Here is an 18,490-nt window from a genome sequence, read left to right on the forward strand (position 1 = left end):
CAACATTCCTTGTGTTTCTCACAGCAAGCCTGCATCTAGATACCCAGCACTTCTCAGCACACCCCTGTGTCTTATCTTCTTAGTGTTTCAAGAGCAAGTTGCTTCTGAATCTCCAGCACTTCTCAGTAGACCCCTGTGTCAACATTCATTGTGTTTCTCGGAGCAAGCCTGCGTCTGGATCTCCAGCACTTCTCAGTACTCCCCAGGGGCTATATTTCCTGTGTTTCTCGGAGCAAGTCTGTGCCTGGATCATCTCCAGTAACCATCTAATTTTTAGTGTTTCCTAGTGTTAATACATTTCTAGGGTTCCTAGTGCTCACTCATTCTAGTATAGTTTCCTGTCTTCCTGCCACTCCCCGGTGCCTGTCCAGAGGGCCGCAACCTGCTCACTTGGTGCAGGGAAAGACAAATCCCAAATGGAGGGGTCACTGGTGAAGACCACCAAGTGGGTTAGACTCCACACCTTGGGCAGGTCTGGCCAAACCTGTGTTTGGCCACAATATATGAAGACTTAGTCACTGTCACTCGCCTAGGTGTTTCCTGGCCACCCTAACCCTTAGATTTTGTTCTCATCTGAGGAGCTTCCTGTGATGGATCATGACAGACTGTTTAACACTGACCAATAAATGATGTAGTGGAACCAATCTCCACCAATCTCTTTAACCACATCTAAGGTGAGCTAAATTCAAACTGGAAATAACCAACAACAGCTGATATTAAAAAATCTCAAACAACAAAAATTATCAGACTGGCCCTGGTAAGCTAATTATGATTAACCAAAAAAAAAAAAGGTGCACACACCTATGGGTCTGTGTACACCCAATTCAGACCCCCAAGAGGTGATCGGACAAAAATGGAACAAGGCAGTGTTGCGCTAATAATATAAATATTGGAAACATCATTCTTTATACAAATTGTACTACAAAATTGACCTAGTTACAATACAACATATACTAAAAAGTTACAATTCTTCTGCAGGAGTCTACACAGACTAATCTAATATACATATATAAAACCTCTTAATTTGCATCAAATGATGTGTACACATAAATAGCTGTAATAAAGACTACATAAAGCTGTCTTGTCGAATGACATAAAGATCTCACCGGATTGTAATCCACAAAGATATAAATATAAATGGATACTCTTGTGTCCACAATTAACACTTGGAAGACTGAAGCCTTGATTAGGTCTCCATATAAAGGTAAGTGCTGCTTACTTAGCTCCGTATAGAGGCATACTACACATTGCCAAAACCTGTTCTTCATACTATATTTCTACAATGCGTTTCATGGTTCCTGGATGCTTCCTCAAACACTTTCCACTAACTGAGGAAGCGGCCAGGTGCTGTAAAATGGCTTATTGCTCAAAGAGTGATGAGCACTATTGTAAGTGAAAATAGATTACCTCTGATCTGTTCATGAGTAAGCCTATTTACCAAGGGGTGCATGTATGGGATCGATATGAAAGACCACCGGACCTATGTCCGAACGTTCAAATACCAACAACGGCACACCAGCAGCATCCAAAATCCCGATGGTAAGTATTTTAACTATTACTAACCCTTTCCCCCCTAATCCTCCTTTAGGGGTGCCTAACCTTAACCTCCCCCCCTAGTGCCTAACCCTAACCCCCCTCTGTAAGTGCCTAAACCTAACCCCCCCTTCCCCGCACCCTAAACCTAAGACTTTTGGGGGGCCTAACCCTAACTTCCCCCCTGGGGGTGGCTAACCTAAACCCCCCCTTCCCCTACCCTAACCCTCCTGGGGGGGTGCCTAAGTCCCCCCCGGAGCCCTAAACCTAACCCTCCCCCTGCTTACCTTCGTTCAGTATGCCGGGGCGTCGTGCTCCCGGCGTAGGGATAATGATAGGCACCGTTATTTCAACGCCTGTCATTAGTCCCCTGTCGGGATTAGACAGTTGGGAAGCCAGCAGTCAGAATTTCGACCATTGGCATACCGACTGCATACTGCATGTATCCCCATAGCAGTGCCTGAACTCCAGATGGTGATGCAATATGAAAATATTTAATTCTTAGAATAAAGTATATTTGTAAGTGCCATAAAATGGCTTATTGCTGAAAGGGTGATGAGCAGTATTGTAAGTGAAAATAGGTGTTTTTGCATTTGCCAGTACAAGAAAAGGGTTACCACTGGTCCGTTCATGGGTAAGCCTATTTACTAAGGGGTGCATGTATCCCCATAGCAGTGCCTGTACTCAAGATGTACTTTGGTTTAATTTAGTTTTCTTTTCTTTTTTATACCGAGGACCAATTCTGTACCATTCTCAGGCATAAGCTGACTGGCACAACCATCTAAACTGCCTCGGTGAAGCAACAAGTTAACCCTAACCTATCAGGACCTGCCTCCTCTGCATTATTCTCTTAATAAACCATCTAGATAAGTAAATTTGTATTCCCTCGTGCAGGAGCAAAATGCGACAAGCCTGACTTTTTTCCATCATTTTTTTTCATTTAATTCACAAACATATTGCACCAAGTTTTGCAATATACAGTAAATATATTATTTTGTAAGAAAATATGCCAATTGCAAAGTTACAGCATGGGAAAGTGGCAAAAGAAAAATAGTAACTAATTGGAGCAAACCTCAAGGGAAAGTTATGTATTGTAACATAACCACACCGAAATAGCACAGTGGTTTTTATACAGTAGACACATGTGGTTTACTGGCTGTAACATTGTAAAAGTGAAAAGTTCCAATAAGGACACAGCTGCAGCAATGTTAGGTCTTGTGTAAAATGAAAAGAGGTAGTATACTGCCATCTAGTGTTTGTTTTATACAACTTTCTGCTTTATTATGATTATATAATAAAACAGTAAATAATTATTAAGTAACGCAGCCTTAGAGAAAAAAGAAGACTCTTCACAGTATCTTCATAAAACCAACAGTTATAAACAATATAATTCCTTTATTGGCACAGATAGAAATAAAATAGGGAAGACCTTACATAAAAAAATCTTGAGGGAATAAACTGTCTCTTGTTTAGGGTTTAATTTCCCCATAAATGCAGTAAATGGACTTTAAGGATGTCAACATATTGACATTGATTTTCACCACACTGATGTTTATTATCATCGTCCGATCTGCGGATGCGGTTGAAATTGTGTTCCTATAGATTGTAAGCTTGCGAGCAGGGCCCTCTTACAGTATGTCCGTCTTTTACAACCCAGTCTTGTTCTATTAATGTTGATTCAAATTGTAAAGCGCAACGGAATTTGCTGCGCTATATAAGAAATTGTTAATAAATAAAAATAAATAAATAATCCGTGCTGAATCAGTCCCTTTTAGCTGCAGAAGGAATGGTGTCTCATCCTCTCTGTTCCTGCCTATTCTACCCCCTAACCTTGATTGGTTTTTTTTTTGGAGCAAGACTGTAGTCGTGCAGCACAAGGTTGTTGCAACGTGCGTTGCTGGCTGGCTCTTGTGTGCTACTATGGTTAAGCCTAACACCCACCAGCACACACAGAAGAAAAAAATATAAGACACTTTGATTTTTTTTTTGTCTTTTTTTTTTTTTTGAGTCCAGAACTTGGGTCTAGAGATGGACACAGCACAAGCCCAGGACACAGCAGACAGCCCAGATGGATCAGCAGACAGCACCGTGACAGTGACAGCACCGTAACCAGAGACCAGAATGGATCAGCAGACAGCACAGTGATAGTGACAGCACAGTGACCAGAGACCAGAATGGATCAGCCCCAGCCCAGGACACAGCAGATAGCACCAACACCTCTCCCAGCCCTACACTACCCACCCTCCTTGTTCAGTCTCCACAGCTGGAGTGAAATGTCATCCGTCGCGTGGTCCCTATATACTACATTGATCATAGAGACGAAAGCTTGCAAACCGCGAGATTTCAGACTCTATCATTTTGCCTCGGTTTCGAGATCTGTGTAAGGCGGGAATCTCCGAGCATGCTTGGATCCGACTCGGTTATGCTAAATTCGGGTGGGTTCGGAACTCTGGAATCCGAACCCACTCATCTCTAATTTGCACATTACCCTCTCATTCAGTTCCAGCTCCCACTACCATATTACTAGGTGTGGGGGCTGGCAAGGTGGTGGTTTAAGAATCATATTCCCTAAACCCTCTTCATCCCTCTCCTTAACCACTTGCCTGGCATGGATGTAAGCTTGTGTCCACACCAGGCAGTTCTTTATCTGTACTGGACGTAAAATTTCGTCCAGACAGATAAACTTGAGGGCTGCTGCAGGAAGAGAATCTTCCTGCAGCTGCTGCTCTCAGAGGGACCTTCTGGTCCCTCTGCTTGTCAGCTCCCTCTCCCCCTCTGTCTGCTGTCTGATCGATCAGCAAAGCAGGACCCCCTACCCAACACCTGCAAAACTGAGCAGCCGCTGGGGAAAAGTAAGTAAACTTCCCCCCTCACTCCCCTTACATACCTGGTGCCTGGATCCGGTTTCAAGTTGAATGTTGCGATGGTCGCGATGGTTCCGATGTTCCGATGGTGATTCCGATGTTCTGGTATTTGAAAAAACAATTTTTAAAAAAAAAATCTTTTAAAAAAAAATCTTTTTTTTTTTTGATGAAACCATTTTAAATAAGTTAAAATGGATGTTCCTCACCTAATTCAGTAAAAAAAAAAATGACAATTTTGGAGCGGTTTTCAGAAAAAAAACTCGTCAGTTAAGTGGTTAATCAAGGTTCACTCCATTCATCAGTACCACCAGTTCGCATTCACATAGTGACCACGATGAGAGAGCATGACTTCAACTTTGAAGTGAGCATACAGTACTTTTATATAGCATGCGATAATGGAAGAGGCGCTTTGTTTTATAAACACTTATATGACGCACAAGGTAGTTTAGATAAAACATACTTTGTCAAGCCTGGCAGCGCCATGCTAGTGATTACAAGGGGGTATAGTTATTAATTTGATTTTCACTAAAATAAAGTGTAAATGGGTTTTTTCTCATTATTTTGTGTTTACAAGTGTAATAAAAAAAATGTTCTATGCTGAATTTATGTATGTATATATAATTTATCAACTGCATCGGGAGTCCCCTTTGTCAGGTAAGTGGAGGATTTAGGGGGAGTTAACTGTGGGGGAGATCCATCATAAGGGAAGGTGCTGCAGAATGGGTTTGGGTGCTAGAGGGACTAATGGCCTAAAAAGGAGATGTGCAGCAGCAGCTGGGCTGGATGTGTGTATGTGGGCTTTGACCGGGCCGGATTAATAATGGGGCAGAGGAAACCCAGTGGGATTGTTGTTGTGACCGAATGGGAAGATTGAGGGCACTGAGTGGGATGTGGGAGCCACATAACTTCTTATACCTCAGTTGCATAGACTGCATGTGTGTATTCCAATGAGCACACAATTCTGTGAATTAGCAGCTCCACCATTTTGGGAGTGACAGCAATTTCACTCTGTGAGAGTGCTGAATCTGCAGCTAACCACAGGGTGTGATGGCATACCACATCAGTACTGCACAAGGAACATGACCATTAAGGCGTCAATCTTAATGATCGGAATTTCATTGCTTTTTTAAGTTAAAATGGCAGAAAGTCAGTAGGTTTTGTGAAATTTCAGTTTAAGAAGCCTTAATGGGACATGTGAATCCGTAAGGTTTTTTGTCTATGGAATATATATATATATATATATATATATATATATATCAGTCGAATGGGCAGCACTCTGGACTGCTTGTATTGTGTTATCAATGTTTCGGAAATTGTATTCATTCTTTCTTCAGGATTACCAAAAGGATGGTAATCGTGAAACATTGAGAACACTTATAGAAATATGACAATCATTTTGGATTTGATTTCTTATTTTGTTAATCTACACTATTCTAGCACACAAGGAAACTGTCACAATCGTGGGATTTAGAAGCTGTGTTCCCGGACTGGGCCTTGGACCTGTATTACTTGGCGCAGACACTCGCTGGAGGAGACTTGGCTTGATAAAGTTTCTCCGCATCAGAAGGTGCAGCGAACTGATAGGATTTTGAGTAATGCAGAAGTAGCGTGGTAGCTTGGAAGCCACTTGGAACGGCTGGATAGCCCTGAGTGGACGTTGGTAGCTGAGTGGCTATGTGGAGCGGCTGGATAGCTGTGGGTAGACGTTGGTAGCTGGGTGACTACGTGGAGCAGCTGGATAGCCGTGGGCAGATGTTGGTAGCTGGCTGGCTACGTGGAGCGGCTGGATAGCCGTGGGTAGACGTTGGTAGCTGGTTGGCTATGTGGAGCAGCTGGATAGCCGTGGGTAGATGTTGGTAGCTGAGTGGCTACATAGAGCAGCTGGATAGCCATGGGTAGATGTTGGTAGCTGGGAAGCAACGTGGAGCGTAGTGGGAAGGCTCACTTAGTTAGACTAAGAAACTAGTTGCACTGGCAACTTCTGTCAGCATTGGGGATCCTTTTATAGTAGACACTGGGAGCTGACAGGCTGAGAGAGAAGGAGAAGACTCCTCATTGGTGGTAGTGGAGTCACATGTGCAATCCAAGATGGCCGCGCCCATGGACCAGAGGACAGCGCTTCAGCGGGGACCAGCGATCAGCAGGAGCCGGTGTGGGAGCAGCACAGCAGTGGGACACTCCAGAGGACAACAGCTGAGACCGCCCAGAGAGAGGAGGAAGCAGCGTACAGCGTGGGAGCCGGAAGACAGCGCAGGTCAGCGCCCGCAAAGGTAAGCAACGGGGTCTGATTCTGGGATCTCCAGAGCGGTGTGTGACAGTACCCCCTTCTTCATGAGTGGCCACCAGACACTTCCAGGGTTTATGAGGAAATTTCATATGGAACGCTTTGACCATATGGGGCACATGGACATCGGAGGCATTTATCCAGATTTGTTCTTCCGGACCATAATTTTTCCAGTCGATGAGGTATTGAAGACGGTTGTATCGACAATGGGAATCTAAGATTCTGTCAACTTCGAACTCCTCTCCTTGCTGTGTTTAAATACTAGAAGCTTTAGGGAGAACCTTCTGAAATTGGTTTAAGACCAGTGGTTTTAGAAGAGAAATATGGAATGAACTTGGAATGCGAAGAAATGGAGGAAGCTTTAGCTTGTAAGCCACAGGATTCAAGACTTTGACGATTGGGAATGGACCAATGTACCGCGGGGCAAATTTCATTGAGGGTACTCGGAGTTTTAGGTTTCGGGTAGAGAGCCAGACCATATCCCCAGGTTGGAAATTTGGAACCGCTCGTCTTTGGCGGTCAGCAAATCTCTTGTACCGGGCTGAGGTTTTAGTCAGAGAGGAACGAACCTTTTCCCAGATGTTGGAGAACCGTTGAAGAGACATCTTGGCCGCAGACACATCTAATGTAGGAAGAAGAGGGAAATCTGGCACTCGAGGATGATGACCAAAAACTGTAAAAAAAAGGAGTTGAGTTGGTGGACGTGTGATAATGATTATTGTGAGCAAATTCGGCCCAAGGAAGAAGTTCAATCCAGTCATCTTGGGAGGATGAGACAAAAGTGCGCAGGAACTGTTCCAGGTCTTGATTGACCCTTTCGGTCTGACCATTGGTCTGGGGATGATGGTAGAAAATTTGAGTTTTACTTGAAGGGCTGAGCAGAGTGACCTCCAGAACTTCGCTACGAACTGTACTCCCCTGTCGGAGATGATCTCTTGAGGAAGGCCGTGGAGCTTGAAGATCTCTTTTATAAAGCTCTGGGTGAGTAGAGGTGCAGACGGAACCCAGTAAGAGGTACAAAATGAGCCATTTTAGAAAAGCGATCCACGATAACCCAAATTGTGTTGTGGCCCCGAGATGGAGGAAGATCAGAGATGAAATCCATAGATAGGTGAGTCCATGGCTTAAATGGAATTGCAAGAGGCTGGAGTTGACCGTGTGGAACCCGCCGAGGTATTTTGTGTTGGGCACATTTGATGCACGATGGCACATAAGACCTGACGTTCTTTTTCATCGAAGGCCACCAATAGGACCGCTGGATGAACTCCAGGGCTCTATCCATACCCAAGTGATCAGAGAACCGGGAAGCATGAGCCCAATGCTGCAACCTCCCACAGAGTTCTGGTGCGATGAAAGTCTTCCCAACCGGGGGTATAGAAGATAATTTGGTAGAGGCGAAATAAGCTGGATTCAGGATTGGTTGGGGCTGTTCCATGGGTAGATCAGGGTCGCTCGTCATGGTATGGGAGAGTGCATCGCTTTGAGGTTTTGTGAGCCAGGACGATAGGAGAGTTTGAAGTTAAATCTGGAGAAAAACATCCAGTGATTGGTCTCCCCTTGGTCAGAATCCCAATGCTGGCATACCGATGGGGTTAGGATACCGACAGCTGGTGGTCATTATCCTAACTCTCTCTCTCTCCCTACCCCTTAACGTCCCTCCCCATGCCTAAACCCAGGGCCGTAGGGAGGGTGGTGCGGCCGGTGCCTCCGCACAGGGTGGAAGCCTCCAGGGTCACCGGCCACACACTTCTCGGCTCCAGAGGTCTGCAGGAAGAGACCTCCAGCAGTGGTGCGTGGTGCACCAAGAACAACGGCGGAGGATCCTGCCCTCCCTCCATCCCCTGGAGGGAAAGGTAAGCGCTCAGGGGGAGGAGGGGGAGGAGCGAGGGGGGCGGCACTACCTAAACCTAACCCTCTCCTCCCCGCACCCTAACCCTCCCCCCTTAGAGCCTAACCCTAATCCTCCTCAGTGCCAAATCCTAACCCTTAAACCTATCCCTCCCCATAAACCGAGTACTTACCATAGGGATGCAGGTGGTCGGCATTGCCGGCACAGGATTCTGACAGGTGTTGAGATTCCAGTGCCGGCATCATGATTGTTTGGATTATGACCGGAGCCTTTTTAGGACAATATAGAAACAAGAGTCACAGATATTTTGCCACAATATGGGTAAAAGGCAAACAATTTGGGGGAAGCCAACAATCATTTGAAATCAATACTTCATTAACAGAACATACATAGTAATATTGTGAAGCAGGTATGATAGAGAACAGGCATGTAAGCAAGTAAGGAGAGATGCTGGCAACATCACTTTACTTAGATTTTGGAGTGGCAATTTCCTGTCTACTTTACACATACATTTGTATTATATGTATACATGTATAGCGCATATTATCTATTATTTATATTTTCACCAGATGCTCCCTGATCACACCCAATGTGCTGCGCGTGGACAGCGAAGAGACCATCATAGTGGACGGACACGGCTCAGCTGTCGATACCGACATCATTATCCAATATTTCCCCCAGAGGAAACACAATTTAGTCCAGGAAAAGATCTTTGTCAATAATTAGAATGGTTTTCTGGGAACAACTAATTTGACGGTGAGGTTATAGGCTGTGACCTTCTATATAAAAGGATTATGTGAAAATGTTTACATTAGATCACAGGTTCTGAAACTCGATCCTGTGCATGTTTTCCAGGTCTCCCCACAGAATCACAAGTGGTATAATTAGCTCCACCTGTGGATCTTGTAAAATGCGTCAGTGAGTAATGAATACACCTGTGCACCTGCCACGTGACCTGTGTGGGGTCCTGAGGACAGAGTTTGAGAACCACTGGATTAGATGTTCAAAAAATAAAACAAATTAAGATAGAAAGTGACAATCTAGATCCATAAACACTACACCTTGTTTCTGCAGGAGTGGAAGGGATGTTTAGACAGTTGGTGGATATTATAATTGTAGGGAGATATGATCAATTATGAATAATAATTAGTTAAGTAGAGCATTATATTTAATATATATAATTATTAATTTATATTCCTGATATTGCTCATGTACTATAGATCTCTGCAAAAGATTTGGAAATAGATCCCAAAAAGAAACAGTTTGTCTATGTCATCGTGAAGTCGAAAAGTTGCCATCTGGAGAAGGTCATCTTGTTGTCCTTTCAAAGAGGTCATATTTTAATACAGACTGACAAACCCATCTACACTCCGGGATCCACAGGTAAAGTTTGATCTAACCAACTCAACTAGCCAATTATTATCCCATTGTAGGGGAAAGTTTGAAGCTTTATCCATCGAAATGATTTTCAGCTCATAATTAAATCCTTTTCCACCAAAAACGCAGGTCCAATCTGGGTTTTCAGACATGGGGCTGTATTCACAGGCGGCCGTACGGTCTACGACCGCACGGCAGCCTCGATGTTTGTCTAGTGCGCATGCGCACGAGGGAGCCGGCTCCTTCGTGCGCATGCGTGAGACCCGCTACGACCGACAGCGCTGGTCGTAGCGGGTCTCTTTCCAAAGGGGGCGAGCTGTCGATGTTGATTGACAGCTCGCCCTGTTTGGAAGGCGGGCCGGGGGGGGTGGCAGCCCAAATGGAGGCAGTCCCATGGGAACGCCTACCGTTTGGGGGAGGCCCCACTGAAATCACTAGTGATGTCAGTGGAGAGCTTCCGGCTCTGACAGAGCCAGAAGCTCTCCGGGGCTTACGACAAGTGAGACCCTACCCTAGGGTCTCGTCGTAAGCCCCGATGGTCGTGATGGTCAATGACGATCGCGACCATCACCCTAGCGGTCGTTAGAGCTGTGGGTGTTAACCCACAGCCTAACGACCGAAACAGAGGCGGCCGGTCAGGATGCAAGTGGCCGCCCAGTTTCTGAGCGACAGCTTGCATCCTCCGACCGCCTCTGAATGAGGCCCATGGTTCCAACCGAGGTCAGACCACGTTTACACAGCACCATCGATCTGGCCTTACTTGAGCTGAAGCAACATTTCCCAAAGTGTAAAATGTATTTGAATCACCTAGCTATCAAGGGACAGCTCAGCCGGGTACTTTCTAATAAGTACAGACAAAGGGAGAGATAAAAAAATGCCCTATATGGTGCACATTGTAGAATTATTAAAATATAAACGTTATTTACATATAAACATGTAAAAATAAAATAGCAGCAAAATATAATAGATAGATATAAGAGTGTACGTAAAAGTTGTGAAAATGTGATTAAAGAGAAGATGCTATGTACATATATCTGCTTCTATGTTGTCCTAAATAAAGATCTTTGATTGATATTGCAGTGGTACAGTATCTTGTGTGTTTATTTCAGATAAATATACAGTACATGTTGTTTAGCATTTAGATTTTCATCAATACTATGTTCTACCCACAGTATAGGCTAGGGATGGCCATTGACCATAAATAGTTAGCAATCATTGAAGGTTAATTGTTGATGGCCAATGGTTCTCTGCCATCAATAAACCAGAGGAAGCCGAAAGTTTTTTTTTCTTTACCGGACGTAGCTTAGCCCCGCCCCCCGGCTGCTACGGAGCCATGCTCCCATTTTTGATTGGTCCGTGGCCCACCGTGCCCCCACTGATGGTCATCCCTATTATAGGTTGTGTCCATTTTTCAAACAGATATTCAAATCCTTTTAGATTTTATCAAAAGAATTTTTATACACCTCATGGTATATAATGGAACAATCATTAGAACATTTAATAGGGATGCGTTCAATATCCTGGCACATGGGATTCCAAAAGTCAGAATGCCAGTTCTGGAATCCCAACAACTGTCAGAATACAGGTGCTGGCATTACGACTGCTGGAATCCCAAAGGTAAGTAGCAGGGTTAGATGGGGGGTTAGGGGAGAGGGGTAGGGGTTAGGGTTAGGCACTAGGGGTAGGGTAAGGTTTAGGGTGCAGGGAAGGGGAGGTTAGGTTTAGGTACTAGGGGGGAAGTTAGGTTTAGGTACTAGGGGGTAGGTTAACCCTCCCTTCCTGGTTTAGGCACCTGGAAGGGAGGGTTAGGGTAGGGAGAGGGTGAGGGTTAGGGTACAGTCCGACAGGTGTCGGTATCCTAACTCTTTTGGGTTGCTGGCATCTGGATTTTGATCCCTGGGATCCCGAATGCCGGCTTTCCATACCAATCCCCATTTGCTATGGTATACACTATACAGAGTTTCTGGTTTACTTAGGGGGACATTTGTATGGTATTGATATAATTAGCCATGCAGATCCTCAATTGGTTGCACCTATACCATATATTATTCCCAGGAATTAAATGCTCAGCAGTGTTATCTCATGTTAAATTTAAGATACACGTTTGTCACAGTCTTATAATTCCCCACTTGAATTATGGGTACATGATTATATACCATCTTATATCTATCTATTATATTTTGCTGCCATTTTGTTTTTAAATGTTGATATTTAAATGTATGAAATAAAGGTTGTATTTTAATAATTATACAATGTGCACCACACAGGACAATTCTTTTCTCTTCCTTTATCTGTTTTCGTATTCAATTGTCAGTGTTAGTACCCTATATTCCTAAGGAGGAAGATTATTATTATTTATAGAGGATATATAACTAAGCAAACATTCATTTTACATATAGTTTGTGTATAACTCTCTGTTCCCATTCAGTTTCTTAGAGGATATTCACCCTAGGACCAAGATTGCAGCCTGTGAACAAGCCAGTGATCATTGAAGTCCTGGTGAGATTAACCATGTTGATCATCAAACTTAACACAAAAAAGGTTTCTTAACAAAGATTTTTTTTTTATATAGACTATTATACCAGGACCAATGTATGTCCTCGTATCATGCACTAATCGATCACATGCTTTTAACATGACATCTGCTAGTGTTAATAACAATGGAATAAAAAGGGTGACACTGCCCAAGTAAGCACTGTCTCCGCGCCTATTGCCACAGCCATCTGAGAACAGAGTAAAGAACGGTGTAGAAGAACATGGCATTTCTACTTTGTTTAGTTTTTTTTATCAGGGGAGTACTCTATAGTTTTTGTTAAGTGCAAGCTATAAAACAGTTAAAAGCGCTCTTTTTTGGTACAGTCTACCGGATGATTAGTCCCAAGATAAATGAAATGAGTATAGTCACTTTTCTGAAGATATTCCGTCCTTCACTTCAAGTCAAAAATGTTCCTGTTGAAGTATTTAATCCGTTAAGGTGAAATGACCTGGTTCCTCCAATCACATGAATTAGGTTCCACACTACAGCCCCTCAATGTCAACGCAGTGTCCTTGATGGCATATGTAAAACACAATATGGGGACACAAAATAGTGTAAAAAACAAAAACATTTATTCATTGTATAAAATACAATAAAATGGCCGTGTACCATTAGAGACCTTTTATGAAAGGTACAATCAAACACATATAATAATAATAATAATAATAATAATAATAATAATAATAATAATAATAATAATAATAATAATACTTTATTGTAGGGGTGTGCACCGGCCACTTTTCGTGTTTTGTGTTTTGGTTTTGGATCTGGATCTTTCTTCGTGTTTTGGATCTGGATTGGTTTTGCCAAAACCACCCTTCCGTGTTTTGGGTTCTGGGTTTTGTGTTTTGGATCTGTATTTTTTTTTTAAAAAAGCATAAAAACAGCTAAAATCACAGAATTTGTTGGTTTCTCTGCTCCTATGCTATTATTAACCTCAATAACCTTAATTTCCACTCATTTCCAGTCTATTCTGAACACCTCACACCTCACAATAGTGTTTTTATGTCCAAAAGGTTGCACCGAGGTAGCTGGATGACTATGCTAAGCGACACGAGTGGGCGGCACAAACACGTGACCCATCTAGGAGTGACACTGCAGTGGCAGACAGGATGGCAGTTAGAAAAACTAGGCCCCAAACTGTACATAATGCAAAGAAAAAAAAGAAGTGCAAGATGGAATTGTCCTTGGGCCCTCCCACCCACCCTTATGTTGTATAAACAGGACATGCACACTTTAACAAATCAATCATTTCAGCGCCAGGGTCTGCCACACAACTGTGGCTGAAATGATTGGTTCGTTTTGGCCCCCACAAAACAAGCTGGCAATTAATGTGTCCCTGCACAAACTGGCTCTACGGAGGCAAGATGTCATCCTCATCCTCCTCATCCACCGATTCCTCACCCTCTTCAGTGTGTACATCCTCATCCTCACAAAGTATTAACTCGTCCCCACTTGAATCCACCACCACAGGTCCCTCTGTACCTTCTGGAGGCTGGTCTCCCTGGAAGAGCTGATAATTCATTTTGATGAACATCATCTTCTCCACATTCTGTGGAAAGCAACCTCCTACGCCTTTCGCTGACAAGGTTCCCGGCTGCACTAAACACTCTTTCGGAGTACACACTGGAGGGGGGGCAACTCAGGTAAAATAGAGCCAGCTTGTACAGGGGCCTCCAAATTGCCTCTTTTTCCTGCCAGTACAGGTATGGACTGTCTGACATGCCTACTTGGATGCTGTCACCGATGTAATCCTCCACCATTCTGTCAATGGTGACAGTATCATATGCAGTGACAGTAGACATGTCAGAAATTGTTGCCAGGTCCTTCAGTCCGGACCAGATGTCCAAACTTGGTCCTGCCTGCCCTGCATCACCGCCAGCGGGTTGCTTAGGATACCTAAGTTTTTTCCTGGCAGCCCCAGTTGCGGGAGAAAATGAAGAAGGAGCCGTTGACGTGTCACGTTCCGCTTCAGCTGACAGTGTGTTCACCAGCAGGTCTTTGCACCTCTGCAGGCTTGTGTCGGCCGGAAAGAGAGACACCACATAGGCTTTAAACCTAGGATCAAGCACGGTGGCCAAAATGTAGTGGTCTGATTTCAACAGATTGACCACCCTGGAATCCTGGCAAAGCGAATGAAGGGCTTCATCCACAAGTCCCACATGCCGAGTGGAATCGCTCCATCTTAGCTCCTCCTTCACTTTCTCCAGCTGCTTCTGCAAAAGCCTGATGAGGGGAATGACCTGACTCAAGCTGGCTGTGTCTGAACTGACTTCACGTGTGGCAAGTTCGAAGGGCTGGAGAACCTTGCACAACATGGAAATCATTCTCCACTGCGCTTGAGTCAGGTGCATACCCCCTCCTTTGCCTATGTCATAGGTGGATGTATAGGCTTGTATGGCCTTTTGCTGCTCCTCCATCCTCTGAAGCATATAGAGGGTTGAGTTCCACCGCGTCACAACCTCTTGCTTCAGGTGATGGCGGGGCAGGTTCAAGAGTGTTTGCTGGCGCTCCAGTCTTCGGCACGCAGTCGCTGAATGGCGAAAGTGGCCAGATATTTTTTGGGCCACCCAAAGCGTCTCCTGCACGCCCCTGTCGCTTTTCAGAAAATTCTGCACCACCAAGTTTATTTTGTGAGCAAAACATGGGACGTGCTGGAAATTGCCCAGATGTAATGCCCGCACAATATTGGTGGCGTTGTCAGATATCACAAATCCCCAGGAGAGTCTAAGTGGGGTAAGCCACTGGGCGATGATTTCCCTCAGTTTCTCTAAGAGGTTGTCGGCGGTGTGCCTCTTACTGAAACCGGTGATACACAGCGTAGCCTGCCTTGTAACGAGCTGGCGTTTCTGAGATGCTGCTACTGGTGACGCTGCTGCTGTTGCTGCGTAAGGTGATACATCTACCCAGTGGGCTGTCACAGTCATATAGTCCTTAGTCTGCCCTGTTCCACTTGTCCACATGTCCGTGGTTAAGTGGACATTGTGTACAACGGCATTTTTCAGGACACTGAGGACACTTTTTCTGACGTTTCTGTACAGTCACGGTATCGCCTGCCTAGTGAAGTGGAATCTAGACGGGATTTGGAACCGGGGACACACTACCTCCATCAATTGTCTAAATCCCACTGCACTAATGGCGGATACCGGACGCACGTCTAACACCAACATAGCAGTCAAGGCCTCAGTTATACGTTTTGCTTCAGGATGACTGCTGTCGTACTTCATCCTCCTCGCTAAGGACTGTTGGAGGGTCAATTGTTTAGTAAAAGTAGTGGTGTTCCTACTTCCTCTCTGGGATGATGAACGACTCCCAGCAGCAGCAACAGCAGCAGCGGCAGCAGTAGGCGTAGCAATTCAGGATCCTCCAGAGGAATCCCGGATAGGAGAGTCAGTCATGCCAGTGACATGGCCTGCAGGACTACTTCCGATCCTGACTAAGGAGGAAATTGATGAGGAGGGAGTTGACGGTGTGGTTTGCAGGCGCTTGGATACAACAGGACAACGGGATTTAGGTGTCCCTGGACTGCTTACGGTCTTAGCCAAAGTTTCTGAACTTGACAGTAACTTTTTATGAACGCGCTGCAGGTGCCGTATAAGGGAGGATGTTCCTAGGTGGTTGACGTCCCTACCCCTACTTATTTCACCTTTACATATGGTACATATGGCAAGACAGTTGTTGTCCGGATTTGGATAGAAATATTGCCAGACCAAAGAGGTGGAATGTTTGGTCTTCTGCCCAGGCATGACCGTGATGGGCTTTTTCATCCCACGGACAACAACTGTCTCCCCCGGAGCCTGATTTAAACAAACCACATCACCATCAGAATCCTCCTCACCAACTTCCTCCTCAGCGCCAGCTACACCAGTATCCTCATCCTGTTGTACTTCAACAGTGACATCTTCAATTTGCATATCAGCAAGTGGACTGTGGGTGCTCCTTTCAGCACTTGCAGGGGGTGTGCAAATGGTGGAAAGAGCCACCTCTTCCCGTCCAGTGCTGGGAAGGTCAGGCATCGCAACCACCACCACACTTGGACTCTCCTTGGGGATTTGTGATATCTTCTTAGAAAGCACAGTTCTTCGCTGTGCTTTTGCCAGCTTAACTCTTTTGATTTTTTTAGTGGGAGGAGGGCTTCCATCGTCATGTGAAGCTGAACCACTAGTCATGAACATACTAGGGATCGACCTTAGCCGTTCCTTGCCATTCCGTGTCGTAAATGGCATATTGGCAAGTTTACGTTTCTCTTCAGCTGATTTAAATGTCTTTTTCAAGGTCATTTTCCTGAACTTTGCCATTTGGGATTGTATGTGCCCTCTACTATGACATTGGGCATCGGCCTTGGCAGACGACGTTGATGGCATGTTATCGTCTATGTCATGACTAGTGGCAGCAGCTTCAGCACTAGGAGGAAGTGGTTCTTGATCTTTCTCTATTTTATTTTTATCGGAGAAAGTTTGGTCCTCCATTTATGTTATATCGATTTGATATATACGTGCAGCTAAACACAGAAAATAATTTTTTTTTGGTTTGGACTGGAGTGTACTTTCGGGGGTTACAGCACCCTTAACGGTCAAGCCAGCCGGCCCTTTACTTATGACACAGGCGCACGCTTGGCACTACTTTGTTGATGCATGTGCGGCTACTGCGCACACAATTCACAAACACAGAAAATAATTATTTTTTTGGTTTGGACTGGAGTGTACTTTGGGGGTTACAGCACCCTTAACGGTCAAGCCAGCCGGCCCTTTACTTATGACACAGGCGCACGCTTGGCACTACTTTGTTGATGCACGTGCGGCTACTGCGCACACAATTCACAAACACAGAAAATAATTTTTTTTTGGTTTGGACTGGAGTGTACTTTCGGGGGTTACAGCACCCTTAACGGTCAAGCCAGCCGGCCCTTTACTTATGACACAGGCGCACGCTTGGCACTACTTTGTTGATGCACGTGCGGCTACTGCGCACACAATTCACAAACACAGAAAATATTTTTTTTTTTGGTTTGGACTGGAGTGTACTTTGGGGTTACAGCACCCTTTAACGGTCAAGCCAGCCGGCCCTTTACTTATGACACAGGCGCACGCTTGGCACTACTTTGTTGATGCACGTGCGGCTACTGCGCACACAATTCACAAACACAGAAAAAAATTTTTTTTGGTTTGGACTGGAGTGTACTTTCGGGGGTTACAGCACCCTTTAACGGTCAAGTCAGCCGGCCCTTTACTTATGACACAGGCGCACGCTTGGCACTACTTTGTTGATGCACGTGCGGCTACTGCGCACACAATTCACAAACACAGAAAATAATTTTTTTTGGGTTTGGACTGGAGTGTACTTTCGGGGGTTACAGCACCCTTTAAAGGTCAAGCCAGCCGGCCCTTTACTTATGACACAGGCGCACGCTTGGCACTACTTTGTTGATGCACGTGCGGCTACTGCGCACACAATTCACAAACACAGAAAATAATTTTTTTTTGGTTTGGACTGGAGTGTACTTTGGGGGTTACAGCACCCTTTAACGGTCACGCCAGCCGGCCCTTTACTTATGACACAGGCGCACGCTTGGCACTACTTTGTTGATGCACGTGCGGCTACTGCGCACACAATTCACAAACACAGAAAATAATTTTTTTTTGGTTTGGACTGGAGTGTACGTTCGAGGGTTACAGCACCCTTTAACGGTCAAGCCAGCCGGCCCTTTACTTATGACACAGGCGCACGCTTGGCACTACTTTGTTGATGCACGTGCGGCTACTGCGCACACAATTCACAAACACAGAAAATAATTTTTTTTTGGTTTTGATTGGAGTGTACTTTCGGGGGTTACAGCACCCTTTAACGGTCAAGCCAGCCGGCCCTTTACTTATGACACAGGCGCACGCTTGGCACTACTTTGTTGATGCACGTGCGGCTACTGCGCACACAATTCACAAACACAGAAAATAATTTTTTTTTTGGTTTGGACTGGAGTGTACTTTGGGGGTTACAGCACCCTTTAACGGTCAAGCCAGCCGGCCCTTTACTTATGACACAGGCGCACG

Source organism: Taudactylus pleione, unplaced genomic scaffold (genome assembly GCF_031769625.1).
Source record: "Taudactylus pleione unplaced genomic scaffold, aTauple2 ptg000393l, whole genome shotgun sequence".
Classification (NCBI taxonomy): Eukaryota; Metazoa; Chordata; class Amphibia; order Anura; family Myobatrachidae; genus Taudactylus; species Taudactylus pleione.